The 5,843-nt window shown below is 45.5% G+C and overlaps 1 pseudogene; it reads left to right on the top strand.

Annotated features, from left to right (window-relative positions):
• Positions 1-1,523: 1,523 nt before the first annotated feature.
• Positions 1,524-2,509, top strand: LOC126933699 (60S ribosomal protein L12-like; annotated as a pseudogene).
• The last annotated feature ends 3,334 nt before the right edge of the window (positions 2,510-5,843 follow it).

Genomic DNA, 5,843 nt, shown 5'->3' with positions numbered 1-5,843 from the left:
AAAATAGAACTACCATATGGCACAGCAATCTCACTTTTGAATATATATCCAAAAGAATTGAAAGCAGGGTCTCAAAGAAATATTTGCACACTCATGTTCATAGCAGTGTTATTCACAATTGCCAAAAGATGGAAGCAAACCAAGTGTTTGACTGATGAATGGATAAACAAAATGTAGTATATACATACAATGGAATATTATCCAGCCTTGAAAAGGAAAGGCCAGACACAGTGGCTCATGCCTGTGATCCTAGCACTTTGGGAGGCCAAGGCAGGAGGATTGCCTGAGGCCAGGAGTTTGAGACCAGCCTGGGCAATATAGTGAGACCCCCATCTCTACCAAAAATAAAAATTAGCTGGATGTGGTGGTGCATGCCTGTAGTCCCAGCTACTTAGGAGGCTGAGGCAGGAGGATCGCTTGAGCCCAGGAGTTCAAAGCTACAGTGAGCTGTGATTGTGCCACTGCCCTCCAGCCTGGGCAACAGAGCAAGATCTTGTTTATTAAAAAAAATAAAAAGGAAAGAAATCCTGTCACATGCTACATATATGAACCTTGAAGACATTGTGCTAAGTGAAATAAGCCAATCACAAAAAGACAAATGCTATAGGATTGCACTTATATATCTACAATGGTCAATTCATAGAAACAAAGTAGAATGTTGGTTACCCTGGGCTGAGGGGAGGCAAGGGGGCCTTGTTTAAAGGATATATACAGTTTCAGATTGCAAGATGAAAAAGTTCTGGAGATTGGTTTCACAGCAATGTGAATATACTTAACACTCTGAACTGTATACTTAAAAATGATTAAGATGATAAATTTTATGTGTTTCTACTACAATAAAAAATACACAACAGATAATTGCATGAATAGCCCAATTTGTAGCCTCCTGTATCTATGCCCTTGGCCTTGTAACTTCTTTTTTTTTTTTTTTTTTTTTTGAGATGGAGTCTCGCTCTGTCGCCCAGGCTGGAGTGCAGTGGCCGGATCTCAGCTCACTGCAAGCTCCGCCTCCGGGGTTCGCGCCATTCTCCTGCCTCAGCCTCCCGAGTAGCTGGGACTACAGGCGCCCGCCACCTCGCCCGGCTAGTTTTTTGTGTTTTTTAGTAGAGATGGGGTTTCACCGTGTTAGCCAGGATGGTCTCGATCTCCTGACCTCGTGATCCGCCCGTCTCGGCCTCCCAAAGTGCTGGGATTACAGGCTTGAGCCACCGCGCCCAGCCGCCTTGTAACTTCTTAGTCCCTTCACACACTGTCTCTGGGCTTGGCACATAAAGTACAGTCAAAAACAAGCTATGTAAGTTCTGAGGCTAGGTCACAAAAAGGATATCGTTTCTGCCTTGCCTGCTGTCTCAACTGGGACACTTAACATTTGGTACCAAGCCAGCATGCTATGAAGACGCCCACAGTAGCCAACATGGAGACTACATTGAAGCAATACAGGTATTGAGAACAGAGACGCCCCCAGCCCCACTCCCCACCCAGCTGGCTGCCAGCATCAGGTCCACCAAGGAAGACATATGGATGGCAAATAAGCACATGAAAAGATGCTCAACACCATTAGTCTTTAGAGAAGTACAAATTAAAACCATAATGAGACATCACTACCTACCTACTAGAATCACTGAAATTAAACAGACAACAAACCATGTGCTGGCCAGAATGTGGAAGAATTCACACTCTCATAGGCCAATGAAGGCGACACAAAATGATACTGTCACCGGTAGAGGGTCATGGCTGCAAATTGTCCAGATTCTTGGCGTTTTGAACAAAGAATTGGACAAAACGCCCAGCAAAGAAAGAATGAAGCAACAAAAGAACGAAAGCAGCTGTCTTGCCTTTCGGCTCGGAGGAGGCCAAGATGTAACTTTCTTCGTCGTCCCAAATCCGGGTTCATCCGACACCAGCCGCCTCCACCATGCCGCCGAAGTTCGACCCCAACGAGATCAAAGTCGTGTACCGGAGGTGAAGTCGGTGCCACTTCTGCCCTGGCCCCCAAGATCGGCCCCCTGGGTCTGTCTCCAAAAAAAGTTGGTGATGACATTGCCAAGGCAACAGGTGACAAAGGGCCTGAGGATTACAGTGAAACTCACCATTCAGGACAGACAGGCCCAGATTGAGGTGATACCTTCTGCCTCTGCCCTGATCATCAAAGCCCTCAAGGAACCACCAAGAGACAGAAAGAAACAGAAAAACATTAAACACAGTGGGAATATCACTTTTGATGAGATCGTCAACATTGCTTGTCAGATGCGGCACCGATCCTTAGCCAGAGAACTCTCTGGAACCATTAAAGAGATCCTGGGGCCTGCCCACTCTGTGGGTTGTAATGTTGTTGGCGCCACCCTCATGACATCATAGATGACATCAACAGTGGTGCTGTGGAATGCCCAGCCAGTTAAGCACAAAGGAAAATATTTCAATAAAGGATCATTTGATAACTGGTGTAAAAAAAAAACAAAAAAACAAAAAAAAACCACGAAATCAGGGATTTATTGAAAACGAAAGTACACTCCACAGCGTGGGAGCAAGCCGAGCAGCGGCTCAAGGGCCCCGATACAGAATCTTCTCCGGTCCGAATACCCTCTAGAAGTTTCCCATTGGCCACTTCATGCTCACCTCAGGTAAATGAAGTGGTAGCCCACAATCAGTCTGTTAGGTTGCAGAAAGCAGCCAACCAGAGGATGACGTGGTTACAAAAGTTACACTCCTGTGCAAACATATGATTGGTTGCAGAAAGCAACCAATCAGAGGCTAGGGTGAAGTTACAAAGTTACACTTCTATGCAAACGAAGACTCGGCCCACAATCAGTCTGATTGGTTGTGGACAGCAACCATTCAGAGGCTGGAGTGAAGTTACAAAGTTGCAAAGGAAGACTTCACCCACAATCAGTCTGATTGGTTGCTGACAGTCAATTTCCCATGCCTGGCAGAAAGGGTGGGGGATTTGTAAAGGGAGTAGCCTCTGGTTTTTGTGATTTAGGCATGGAAAATTAGGGTTTTCCTTTCAGTTTAGTTCTAGGAACGCTGAGTGAAACAGCCTTACGTTCCCTGCCTTCAAACCCTATTCTCCTGCCTCAATACAACTACTTACCAAAACAGTTTGGCAGTTTCTTAAAAATTAACTATACACTTACCATATTATCCAGCTATTTCACTGCTAGTTGGTTCCTAAGAGAAAAGGAAGCTATATTCTTAGAAAGAGTTGTACGTGATTGCTTGTAGCAGTTTTATTTATAATAGCCAAAAACAAACGAAAAAAATCTCACATGCCCACTTATAAAGTATGGTGTATATTCTTTTTTTGTTTTGAGCCTCACTCACTCTGTCACCTAGGCTGGAGTGCAGTAGGGTGATCACAGCTCACCGCAGTCTTGACCTCCTGGGCTCAAGCAATCCTGCCTTAGCCTCCTGAGTAGCTGGGATTACAGGCACAACCCTCCCCGCCCAGCTAATTTTGTATTTTTAAGTAGAGACGGGGTTTCTTCATGTTGGTCAGGCTTGTCCCCAACTCCTGACCTCAGGTGATCTACCCGCCTTGGCCTCCTAAAGTGCTGGGATTACTAGGCCTGAGCCACCGTGCCTGGCCAGGAGCAGATGTTTAATAGCAAAAGAAGGAGAAAGAGAAAGGAAAATAGCTCTCTCTTTAGTGAGAAAGAAGGGACTTCCAAGAGGAAAAGGTCAGCTGGTGGTGGACACGCCAGATTTGATAGTCCAGCTTGAGGAGGCCATGTCAGATTTAGGTAGGGCTCACAGGTTTTTTGGGTCAGGTGTGACATTTACATAGCACAAATGGAAGGCTGGTAGCCCCACCCTAATCCTATTATGCAAATGAACTCTCCCCTCCGCTGAGGCCATCTTGTCTGCTCCTTACTGTACACGTGGCTGGCAGAGAAGGGGAGATGGAGCCGCCATTTTGAACATGTCTAGGCCCAGGTAGTTCTTTCCTGTGGCATCCACCTGTGCAAGCTCCCAGTTTGCTTGTCTATGTCTGCAGCTTGACTTTACTGGCTGCTCTTTGTTAGAAAATGATTTGGTGCCAGGCGCGGTGACCCACGCCTATAATCCCAGCACTTTGGGAGGCTGAGGCGGGTTGATCACCTGCGGTCAGGAGTTCCAGAGCAGTCTGGCCAACTTAGTGAAACCTGTCTCTACTAAAAATACAAAAAATTGGCTGGGCATGTTGGCGGGCACCTGTAATTCCAGCTACACAGCAGGCTGAGGCAGGAGAATTGGTTGAACCTGGGAGGCAGAGGTTGCGGGTGAGCTGAGATCAGGCCATTGCACTCCAGCCTGGGCAATAAGAGTGAAACTCCTTCTCAAAAAATAAAAAATATTCAGTGGGCATAATTAAAAATAATGAGAGGTATCACTGAGTGCATTCAATGAGCCAAGTATTGGGATTTACTCATTTTTAAATATAATTTGTCCAAGATTAAGTAGCTCCTTCCTCTGTACCTCTATACTATATAGTGCTTCTAAGCCACTCCGCAAAAGAAACACTAAGATTAGGGCCCCAGATAACTATCATCATTTAAAAGAAAAAAAATCTCATTATCAGATCAAATGATTCATAGAGCTGTATGTGCTCCTGATGAGAGGGACATCTTAAATCATTACATTCAATTTTGTTGTTGTTGAGACAGAATCTTGCTCTGTCACCCAGGCTGGAGTACAGTGGCGTGATCTCAGATCACTGCAACCTCTGCCTCCTGTACTCAAGTGATCCTCCTACATCAGCCTGCCTCCTGAGTAACTGGGACTACATGGGAGCACCACCATGCTCAGCTAATTTTAAATGTTTTTCTTTTTTTTTGGGGTAGAGATGAGGTCTTACTATATTGTCCAGGCTGGTCTCCAACTCCTGGGCTCAAGCTATCTTCCCACTTCCTCTATTTAACCACGTATAAGAAAAATAATTTCCCCCCAAAGTCATTTTTCTTATGCCTGGCTAAATAGAGAAAGCTTTAAGCTTTAAAAAAAAGTTGTGGTAAAACATATATAACATTTCAGTGGCATTAAGTACATTTATACTGTTATGCAACCATCACCACCATCCATCTCCAGAATACTTTTCATCATCCCAAACTGAAATTCTCTGCTCAATGAACAGTAACTCCCCATTATCCCCTTCCTCCAACCTCCAGTAACCCCGTTTCTATTTTCTGTTGCTATGAATCCGACTACTCTAGATACCTCATCTAGGTGAAATCATGCTTGTTCTTTTGTGTCTGGCTTATTTCACTTAGCATAATGTCCTCAAAGTTCATCCATGTTGCAGCATGTGTCAGAATTTCAGTCCTTTATTTATTTATTGGAGACAGAGTCTCACTCCCATCACCCAAGCTGGAGTGCAGTGGTGCTATCTCAGCTCATTGCAACCTCTGCCTCTTGGATTCAAGTGATTCTCCTGCCTCAGCCTCCCAAGTAGCTGGGATTACAGCAAGTGCCGCCATGCCCAGCCTTTTTTTTTTTGAGACCGAGTTTCACTCTTGTTGCCCAGGCTGGAGTGCAATGGCATGATCTCCACTCACCGCAACCTCCACCTCCCGGGTTCAAGCAATTCTCCTGCCTCAGCCTCCCAAGTAGCTGGGATTACAGGCATGCGCCACCATGCCCGGCTGTTTTGTACCTTTAGTAGAGCCGGGGTTTGGCCATGTTGGCCAGGCTAGTCTCCAACTCCTGCCCTCGGGTGATCTGCCCACCTCAGCCTCCCAAAGTGCTGGGATTACAGGCGTGAACCACCATGCCCGTCCCGAGATTTTTTTTTTTTTTAAACCTTTGTACTTTTTACCCTTTCTTCCTTGGCTGGACTTTGTCCAGCCAGGTTTATTTATAAACCACAC

The sequence above is a fragment of the Macaca thibetana genome, chromosome 13 (genome assembly GCF_024542745.1).
Source record: "Macaca thibetana thibetana isolate TM-01 chromosome 13, ASM2454274v1, whole genome shotgun sequence".
NCBI lineage: Eukaryota > Metazoa > Chordata > Mammalia > Primates > Cercopithecidae > Macaca > Macaca thibetana.
The sequence above is the reverse complement of the archived record's forward strand: the minus strand, read 5'-3'. Positions and strand labels throughout refer to the sequence as shown.